The sequence below is a fragment of the Enhydra lutris genome, unplaced genomic scaffold (genome assembly GCF_002288905.1).
Source record: "Enhydra lutris kenyoni isolate GAN:26980312 unplaced genomic scaffold, ASM228890v2 scaffoldscaffold14, whole genome shotgun sequence".
NCBI classification, from domain to species: Eukaryota; Metazoa; Chordata; class Mammalia; order Carnivora; family Mustelidae; genus Enhydra; species Enhydra lutris.
In genome coordinates this window covers 13,573,039-13,582,330 of record NW_019154098.1, presented here as the reverse complement: position 1 = coordinate 13,582,330, position 9,292 = coordinate 13,573,039, and the positions used below count along the sequence as shown (strand labels likewise).

At 53.6% G+C, this 9,292-nt stretch overlaps 1 long non-coding RNA gene across 2 annotated transcripts in view; it reads left to right on the top strand.

The window, feature by feature from the left end:
• Window positions 1-9,292, top strand: part of LOC111146782 — a 223,925-nt gene that overhangs the window by 59,336 nt on the left and 155,297 nt on the right. For both annotated transcript variants that reach the window (XR_002640561.1, XR_002640562.1), the window contains exon 2: window positions 8,645-9,030. This is a non-coding gene — a long non-coding RNA (uncharacterized LOC111146782). The remainder of the gene's footprint in view (window positions 1-8,644; window positions 9,031-9,292) is intronic.

The window sequence follows — 9,292 nt, the reverse complement described above, 5'->3', positions numbered from 1 at the left end:
ACACACACACACACACACACACACACACACACACACACACACACACACACCCCGCCGCCACCACCACCACCACCACCACCATCATGAGTGCTGGAACATCGCCCAGGTCCCACAGAGCTCTGGACTCTTGAGTTCCCTGTTAGGCTTCTTTTCTGGACTGCTATTCTGACATGGTTCTGCTGCTTACTGATTCCCTTTGTTCCCTTTTCTCTCCTCCCTCCCTTCTTCTGCTGTCTTTCTCTAGACAGTGTTCTTGTGGCCCAGAGGCTCTGTGGCTCCTGACCGCCTAATGCTGGTGAGATGGGACATGGCAGGGTGTGCCGTCTGAGTGGGGGGACGGAGGACGGGAGAGTGGGAGCCACTGAGCTTCCCCATGGGGCTTGCTGGCAGATGGGCAGATGGATACAGCTCTTTCCCGCCTGACGTGCCTGGGGTACTGCACTGCAGCGTGGGCTCCCTGTGCCTCGCGCCCAGCCTGTTGGGTCTCTGTTCTGTGGTCTCTTCCTCCTGCCCCACACCGTCCACTTTGGGTTTCATCCGCATCCTGGGGGCAAGGTAGATGGCCCTGGTTTACTTAGGGACCTGTGCCTGTGTGGCTTGAAGTAAGACCGGTTTCTGTGAAAGTCAGAAGTGCATTCCAGAGTCACAGCGTGACCTCCACGGAAGCCCAGCTAATCCAGGTTTTAAAGAGGAGTTGGAACAAAGGTGGTGATTAAGGGATGTGTGAGCTGTGGGGTGTGGGAAAGGGCAGGGGCAGCAGGGGCAGCAGGGGCAGCAGGGGCAGCAGGGGCGCCTGGTGGGAAGCTCTGTGTTGAGGAATTGAGCTTATGGCCCCAGAATGGGATCCAGATGATAAAGAGAGGTAGGGGCTTGGGGCAGGGGTGGACCCGAGGGATGCGTGCAGCCCATGGCTCTGGGCTCTGTTCCCTCCCTTGCTAGCTGTGTGACATTGAGCAAGGGGCTTGCTCTCCCCATGCTGCTGTTTCTGTCATTTTGGGATGTGAGTCCTGTCCTTCAGGTTGTGATCATTAATGGGTTTTAAATGGAGAAATTACAAGGGATCTGTTCAGTGATTGGCTGTTGGTAAACGCTGTTTCTCATTTCCCTCCTTAATTCAAGCATTAGCCCTTGCTCCTACCCTGAGCATTTTTTTCGCTCTTCCCAACTGACATACCTCTCAGGGCCCATGTGATCGTCATGGAAACAGCGGCAGTCCCGTGTGGAGCTCCCTGAGGTCCCAGGGTTTGGACTACAATTTGTTGGTGTAGTCCTTAAGTGGATGGTTTCTCAATGACCCTTTTCTTTAATGAGATGGGAAACTCTTTGCAGGCAGGGGCAAAGATGAGATCTTGAGTCTCCTACAAAGTTCCTTTCTTGGAGGACATGCACGCCTTAGAACATCTGTACCCTGAGTCTTCAAGGGCAGGTCCTGCTGCCTCCTTTAGTCATTGTTTGGTGGCTCTGCTCCGGGGGACTTTGCCCCCTTTGTTCACAGGGATCTGATGGATGTTTGAGTCTTTGCTGACCTTTCCCAGAGGGATTTTGTGAGCGAAGGCAAACAAAAGGAAGTAGGGAAAAAAATACTCCCAAATCTTAAAGGTCTCTCATTTGTGGAAGGAAAGTGTTCGTGACTTTTCTCAGCCCATTTCAGTATCTGAATCACCTTTAAGCTGTAGTGGGAGGTGGAAGGGAGCTGAGTAGGCGGAAGCTTTCTTTCATTGAGGACCTACTGCGTGAAAGGGCTTTACACAGGATATCTCTGATTCCCTCACCTGCTTTGTGAGGCAGGACCCATTTGGCAGATATGGATGGGGGTTCAGGAAGCTCCAAGTGTCACAGCTGCATAGTAAGCTTTGGGTCTGTTTGTCACTTGGTGTAGCCTCTCCTTCCCTGCTCTCTATCTGCTTCTCTTTCTCTCTCTTAAAATTGCTGTTGTTATCCCTTTCTGGTGTGTTCTAGCTAATGACACAGAAGGTCATTGTGAGGGAACCCAGGAAACTGTTATTAGGACAGGGATCCCTGAACCTTTTCAGGGCCTCCGTCCTCACAGGTTTGTAGGACAGTTTGTGAGAAGTGCCATATCCACCCGGGCACTGCTCACAGGTTTTTTCCAGAGTGTTTGTCCTCTCACCTGCGGGTGGGGAGATGTACTCAGCGGTCAGTTGACTTTTGGGGAGACTACCTCCTCAATCCTGTCATGGCAGCCCTGAGGTTGGTGGGGATGATGTTGTGACTCTGGGCCACAGCTGGACACTTGCCCACTCTGATGAGGAGCCACCCGGAGAGGTGTGTGTCATGGGCGATGTGAGGCCCTTCTTACCAGAGGAAAAGCAAGAACTGGAATCTACTGACAGGGCGCTCGTTTGGGGGTCTTTCTGGTCAGATGCTGGCATGGGTATTGTTGATGGCTGAGGAGTCACTGTTCGTTGACCTTTCCAGCATCAAGCTCCTGCTTCCCTGTCTCTGTCTTCTGGAACCTTCTTATCCTGTCACCCTGCCCCCATCTTTCCCACCACATAACCCTTCTTTGGCAGGACAGCCTGGTGGTTAAACAGAAAAGCTCTGGAGGCAGAGGGCATGGGGTCATATCTCAGCCTCATCTCTGACACCTGTCCTCATTTGAAAATGGGTTCATACCTGGGGCACCTGGGTGGCTCAGTGGGTTCAAGCCTCTGCCTTTGGCTCAGGTCATGATCCCAGGGTCCTGGGATTGAGCCCTGCATCGGTCTCTCTGCTCAGCGGGGATCCTGCTCCCCCCACACCCCCGCCTGCCTCTCTGACTACTTGTGATCTCTGTCAAATAAATAAATAAAATCTTAAAAAAAGAAAGAAAGAAAGAAAGAAAATGGGTTCATACCTTACAGGTTGTCGAAGTGACATAACTTACTGTGGCCACTGCTCTTGAACAAGCCCTCCGGAGATATGGTTCTCACCTGCCCTGGCAAACCTCTGGTCACACTGCCTTCTGCTGACAGCACCCTGCACCTCCCGGTTAAGGATCCACTCCTCTCCCAGGCGCTGTGTGTCCAGCTCACCTCTCACTTGACATTGGCTTCTCATTCTACATTGCACAGGTCCTAGCTGGGGGACCCTGAGAAAGTCACTTTACTTCTCGGAACCTCATTTCTCAGCCGCTCAGTGAGGGAATTGAAGATTTCTCATGCTCTGATGTGCCGGGACATCTCATGTATGTTCCAGCCTCTCCTTCTCTGCCCTGGCTCCTGCCACGCCACCATCACAGCCTGGACACCACCTAGTGTGCTCAATGGTGGACAGACATTGTCTGCATGGTCACTTCTCTGGGTCTCTTGGTGTAGTCTGGAAGGTCCCTGAAGGCAGGGATCCTGTCTTTCTTGAGTGACATGATTTCCAGCCCCTAGGATTATTCCAGCCAGCACTTACGGAGCACGTGTTAAGGACCTGAGTGCTGCGTGGGACTTCTGGAGCCTGGCTGAACCCGAATGCCAGTGTTTCTGAAGACTGGCTCTAAGCGGGGTCCGTGTGTGAGCAGAGCTCCCGTAGGTAGTGCAGTACCTGCTCCTGGACGGGCTCGTGCTGTGTGGGCTCCCTCGCCTCTCCTGTGTGAGCCCACGGTGTCTGCATGGAGCAGAGGATCAGCAGACTCTTGCTGACAACAGTGAACAGGACTGGGCTCACTTGGCCTCTGTCATGCCTGGCTGGTGGGAATAGCAGCAATCCGGGTGGGTCGGGCTGTCAGGGGTGAAGCTGCTGCTCTGTGTGAGCCGTGAGCCCACTGCGGGCAGGTGCGTGTGCTGAGTACCGCATCATCTCTCATCCACGTGCGGACCCCACAGGACACGCATTGCGGTTCCTTATCTTTATTAAACAGACAAGGAAACACGTTCAAAGAGGTTAAGGGGTGTGCCCACGGCCAGTGACAGACCACAGCATCGCGATTCACACCCGGTTTATTTTGCCCACAAGCCCCACCTCATCCCCCCACAGCCCCCATCTCCTGATTGATGAATCGGGTGAGTGCCATGGGGAGCATGTGCTGGAAGGCTTGGGAATTCCAAAGCAGCTGATCCGTGTCTTCCCAGCACACATGGTGGGGAAACTAAAATGAAGCAAAAATAGAGTCTGTCAGCAGGAGGACAGCTGCCACTTTCTCTGGGAACTGATCTCCTTGATTTATCTGCCCAGGTGAGGCAGGCTCCAGCTCTTGGGGCAGCACAGAGAAAGAATGTGAATGCGGCCAGGGAAATCGCGGTCTCTCCCTTCATTAGAAAAAGATGGAGTAGACCCCTCTTGTGTGGCACAAGTGTCAAAGAAATCTTGCCTCCCGAACCTGAGAGAGCAAGTGGGGGGGCACTCGGAGTGGGAGAGCTTGCCCGCCGGACCCTCACACCCGGGAGCTGCTCTGTCCTCCCCGATGGCTGGTGCCGTGCCCCGCGGCCAGCGTCACAGCTGCTGCAGTCACCATCTGTTGACGCTCGCTCGCACTGAAATGGACAACGGGACTGATCGCTGTTGCAAGAGCAGAGAGGGAGGAGAGAGAAGTGAGAGGGAGAGAGTGTGCGTGTGTGCACACACCCACGGAGCAGCAGAGAGGGACAGCACGCTGCCAGGCACACCTGGGAGATGCTCCCTCTGGCTCCCGCTGCAGACCGTGCTGCTTTCACATGTGAGTGCCAGGAGCTAGCTGACCTGGCTTTGCACAGCCCATGCCCTGAACCCCTGTTCACTGCTCTAGACCAACCCGGGACGCCAGGAATCTTCTAGTTCCCAGAGTGTCCCTGCGTGTATCCTGTATTTAAGGGTTGCTGGCGTACAAATGTGCTGTCTCCAGTGTAGGGCAGGAAATAGAGGTGGCCTGTCTCTGTTTTTCTTCCAAATGCCCACTGCTGGTGGAACTAGAGATGGTCAAAAATGAAATGATCTATTTGGGCCAGACAGCCCAGGAGGCAGAGGAGGGAGAGACTCAGCCGAGAGAATGGGGCTGGGGGCTGTGTTTTCTTGTGTGGCAGTTCCAAGCCAGATTCCGCACCACCAACCCAGAACACGTTTATTTGCAGAGTGTTCCCCTCCCTGCCCTCTGGGGGCAGGGTCAGCTGGAAGGCAGCGGGCCGTGAACCTACGGAGGGGCAGGGAAAGCTGGCAGGTGCCGATTCCCAGGCCTTGAGGATTGTTCCTGAGTCTGCGGCACGCCAGAAGCGTACTTTCACAGGACAGATTAAAAAAACGTTAACCAACTTTTCATTGAGGTGTGACGTGCACTAGAAAGCCCATATATCCTAAGTATATGGATGGCTTGTAAGTGTTCACAAACCGTGGGTGGGTGTGTAGCCAGCACCTGTGTGAATGGAAGGTCATGAGTGTATCAGGAGCCACACCTGACACCTTCCAGTCACTAACTGTCCCTTACACCTCTCTCAGGATCACCTTGTCCTGACTTCTCAGAGCACAGGTTCATTTAACCTGCTTATGTGTTTACTTTTATTTTAATTAATTAATTAATTAATTGAAGATTATTTATTTCGGGTGCCTAGGTGGCTCAGTCCGTTAGGTGTCTGCCTTCAGCTCAGGTCATGATGCCAGGGTCCTGGGATCAAGCCCCACATCTGGCTTCCTGCTCAGTCGGGAGCCTGCTTCTGCCTCGGACCCTCCACCTGTTTGTGCACTCCCTCTTTCTCTGTCTCTCTCGTTCTCTCTCTCAAATAAATAAAGTCTTAAAAAAAGAATTATTTATTTATTTGAGAGAGAAAGACAGAGCGAGCAGAGAGGAGAGGGAGACAAGCAGACTACCTGCTGAGCAGGGAGCCTGATGTGAGGCTCAGTCCCAGGACCCTGAGATCATGACCTGAGCTAAAACCTGGAGTCAGGTGCTCAGCTGACTAAGGCACCCACGCGCCCCCACGTGTGTGTTTCTGAAGTCCCTTCTGTTGATGGGCTTTTGAGTAGTTTGCCGTGTTGGGTTGTTATGAGCGGTGCTGCCGTGAACATCCCAAGACATACCTTTCGGTGAATGGGTATACATTTCCGTGAACTTACATGTAGGCATGGAACTGGGCGCATGTCTGTTCAGTTCTAGAGGATGATGCCCAACGGTTTCCCAGCGTGGTCACAGGTGTTTCTTCCCATCGTCTGTCCGACAGCTTGTGTAAGAATTCCAGTGCCAACTAAGAAGCTGGTCCTGGGTACTGACCATCTCTTTTATTTTGGTCAATCTGTTAGGGAAAGCAAATGCCTAGAAAGGAATCAACATAGCAGAGGAAGTGAAAATGCTCCCCAAGATGGGGGAGCCTCCTGCGGGGGGGTGGTCTGCTGCTTGGCCGCAGGGATACCCAGCAGACCGTGTAATAATTCTTCCCAACGTGGCAGAGCTTTAAGGTACATGATCCAACAAAACAGACGTGGCTCCAGTGGGCCTCTGTCGATATTTAACAGACCGTGTCCCTCCTCCTCTCCCCTAGCCATTGACTGAGGCTGATACTGCAAGTCATTGCCCACTCCTGCTGGAAGCAGCCCCTCTCGGCCCACAGGAGTCTGGGCCCCACATGCCAGTGCCCTGCCGCTCCTGGCTGCTGTGTGGGCCTCCAGCTCTCGGTGCTCATTGCTGTCAGAGCTGAGGAGCGTGAGGTGTCCCTGGACAGGCCATGCTTGACTTGCAGGAGGCCTCATCCGTTTACAGCGTGAAACAATGGCTAACTGTGCTCCTAATATGTGCCCAGCCACACGCTGAGGGCTTTATGATGATGACTTCCCGCCATCCGCCTAGTTCTGAGAAGTAGGTAGGTGTGATTTCTCCCCGCCTTACAGATAAGAAAACTAAGGGCTACAACCATTTTCTCTGAGTAACATAGCTACTGGATGTCTTAGTTTGACGACAAACGTTGATGTTTTAACCACTACCCTGTATTTCTCTCATGGAGGCTGACGTTTGGATACTTAAACTTCCTTTTGAACTTAAACAACTTCCTTTCTCTTGGGTCTAAAAGCTATGTCACGGGGGTTTCAGTGGGACCAAGGGAGCTCACCCTGTGACCCACCCTGGCCACTGAAGAACACTTACGGATAATGGTCCTCCAGGAGATGTCCACACCCTGGTCCCCGGGACCCTGTGAATATGTTCCTTACCTGTCAGGAGGGACTGTGTTATCTTGGGTCATCAGTGTGGGCCTGGTATAATCCTAGGGGTCCTTGAAAGTGGAGGAGGGAAGCTGAAGAGTCAGAGAAGGAGGTTCACTGGGGGAAGCAGGGTCAGAGAGATGCCGTGTTGCCGTGTTTGAAGAGGGAGGAAGGGAGCCGTATGCAGAGGCACCCAAGAGCCACCTCTGGAAGGTGGAAAAGGCAAGGAAACGGAGCCTCCAGAAGAAACAGCTCTGCCCACCCCCTTGCTTTTGCCTTGATGAGACCTATGTTAGGCTTCTGACCTCCTAAAGTGTAAGATGATGAATTCGTGTTGTGCTGTGCCGCTGAGTGTTTGAAGTTACCGCAGGAACAAGCCAGGTGCTTGTGATGACCATTGGTGTCATGGCCAAGCTCATGGGCTTTGGAGCCAGGCTGCCTGACTCCCAATCCCTGACGTATGATTTTTCCAGTTGTGTGACGGGCAATTTGCTTAACCCTGTGGGCCTCCGGTTTCTCATCTCTCAAACTGGGTAGGGATGGTCTGTAACCTGCGAGGTTGCTGGAGGATTAGATGAGGATTGCTATGCTCCTGAAATGCCTGGTGGTAGTTTTAGCTACAGTCGCTCAAGGGAGGCATCCTCACTGGTCCCACAGGACTGGGGGGCACACCGGCTCCACTCTTAGCAGCAAGGTAGCTGTCTGTGCCTCTGCTTCCTTATCTGGTAAATAGAGGCAGGAGTCCCAGGGTGGTTGGGGGATTGTATCAGGTGGTGGGCCGGAGGTTTCAGCAGGGTGAGCGACAGGCCGTCCACACGGGGCAGCTGTTACTATCTTTGGGTGGCTGGTGACTGTTGAGCCTCAGGCCCTCTGCATCGTGCACCCATGTGTTTCCTCGGTTAATCTGGAGAATAATTGAAGGGCGTCACGCTGGGGAGGCAGAAGGGTCCCTGCATGCCTCGAACAGTCCCGGGTACCTAGCAGGTGCTCCGTGATGGCTGCAGACATGAATACAGAAAGAAGCCCCTAGCCCTGCCCTGGAGAACACCCTCCGGATGTCTGCCCTGCCCTCGCTATGCAGGACGAGGCCTGGAGAGATGCCAGAGCTTTGTGGTTGTCTTTAAAAAGAAACAAAACGAAGAACTACTTCCTACCAGCTGACCCCAAACCCCCTCAGCTCACTGCCAGGACCTCTCAGCCCTGCGGAGGAGCTCAGGGCTGCATGTGAGGCCGACTCCCTAAGCTAGCCACTTACCCCTTCTTGAACCTTTTCTCCTCATCTTTATAACAGACAGACCTCTCAGGGTAGTTCTGGGGAGCCCCAAGCTGTAGAAAGTTCTGGATCTGAGAGGTCTTCGGTGCTTGTGCAAAGTGACTCTCCCCTGAAGGCTCCCTGATTTCCTGCCACACCTCTGTTTGGGTATCAGAGCTGCAGGACATTATTTTTAGTGAGTTCTCTTCTAAGTAGGTGAGGGTCAAACAGAAGGAAGGAAGAATAACACGACTGCTGCTCTGGGATTGTAACAGACAAATGATTTTCTTCTTCCATCCCCAGGCCTGATCTTTGGACCAGAAAGGAATGAAAAAGTTGCCCCTTACGATGGCTGTGCCTTGTCAGTTGCTTGAAGCTGCGTTCAGGGATTTCCCGAGCCTCATGGATTTACAGAGACATTCAGCTGCCGAGAATGACGGCGGAGGAAGCGTGGTCTGGAATCACACGGCGGAGGAAGCGTGGTCTGGAATCACACGCGCCTGGCTCACGTTTGGATGTTAATGGCAGTTTTCAGGAAGACCATGGCTGAGTGCCTGGCAGATCCCTGCACCTGGACACCTGTGGGGGACAGAGGACCGTGGCTTCCTGTGATGCCTGGGATCTCTGCCCTGTGTCTGCACGAGCACGGCTTGGGTCGCTACCAGCCTCACTGAGGGTGCCTGTGAAAGGTAAGGCCCATCTCCTCCTCATGCTCCTGCGCGCTCTGTCAGGTGCCCACCTGGACTTTCAGGGACACTGGCCTGGCTGGGGCGAGAGAAGTCACAGTGACGGAGCCGGTTCTCAGGGGGACATGGCAGTTACTGACCTCCCTCCGGGTGTCTGCTGGATGCTGGGTACGTGGGGAGACAGCAGGAAGCTGAAAGGAGCTTTCCCGCAGCCACTCCGGTTCCCCACGCTACTGTGCGTTGTCATGCCTGTCAGCCTTCCCTC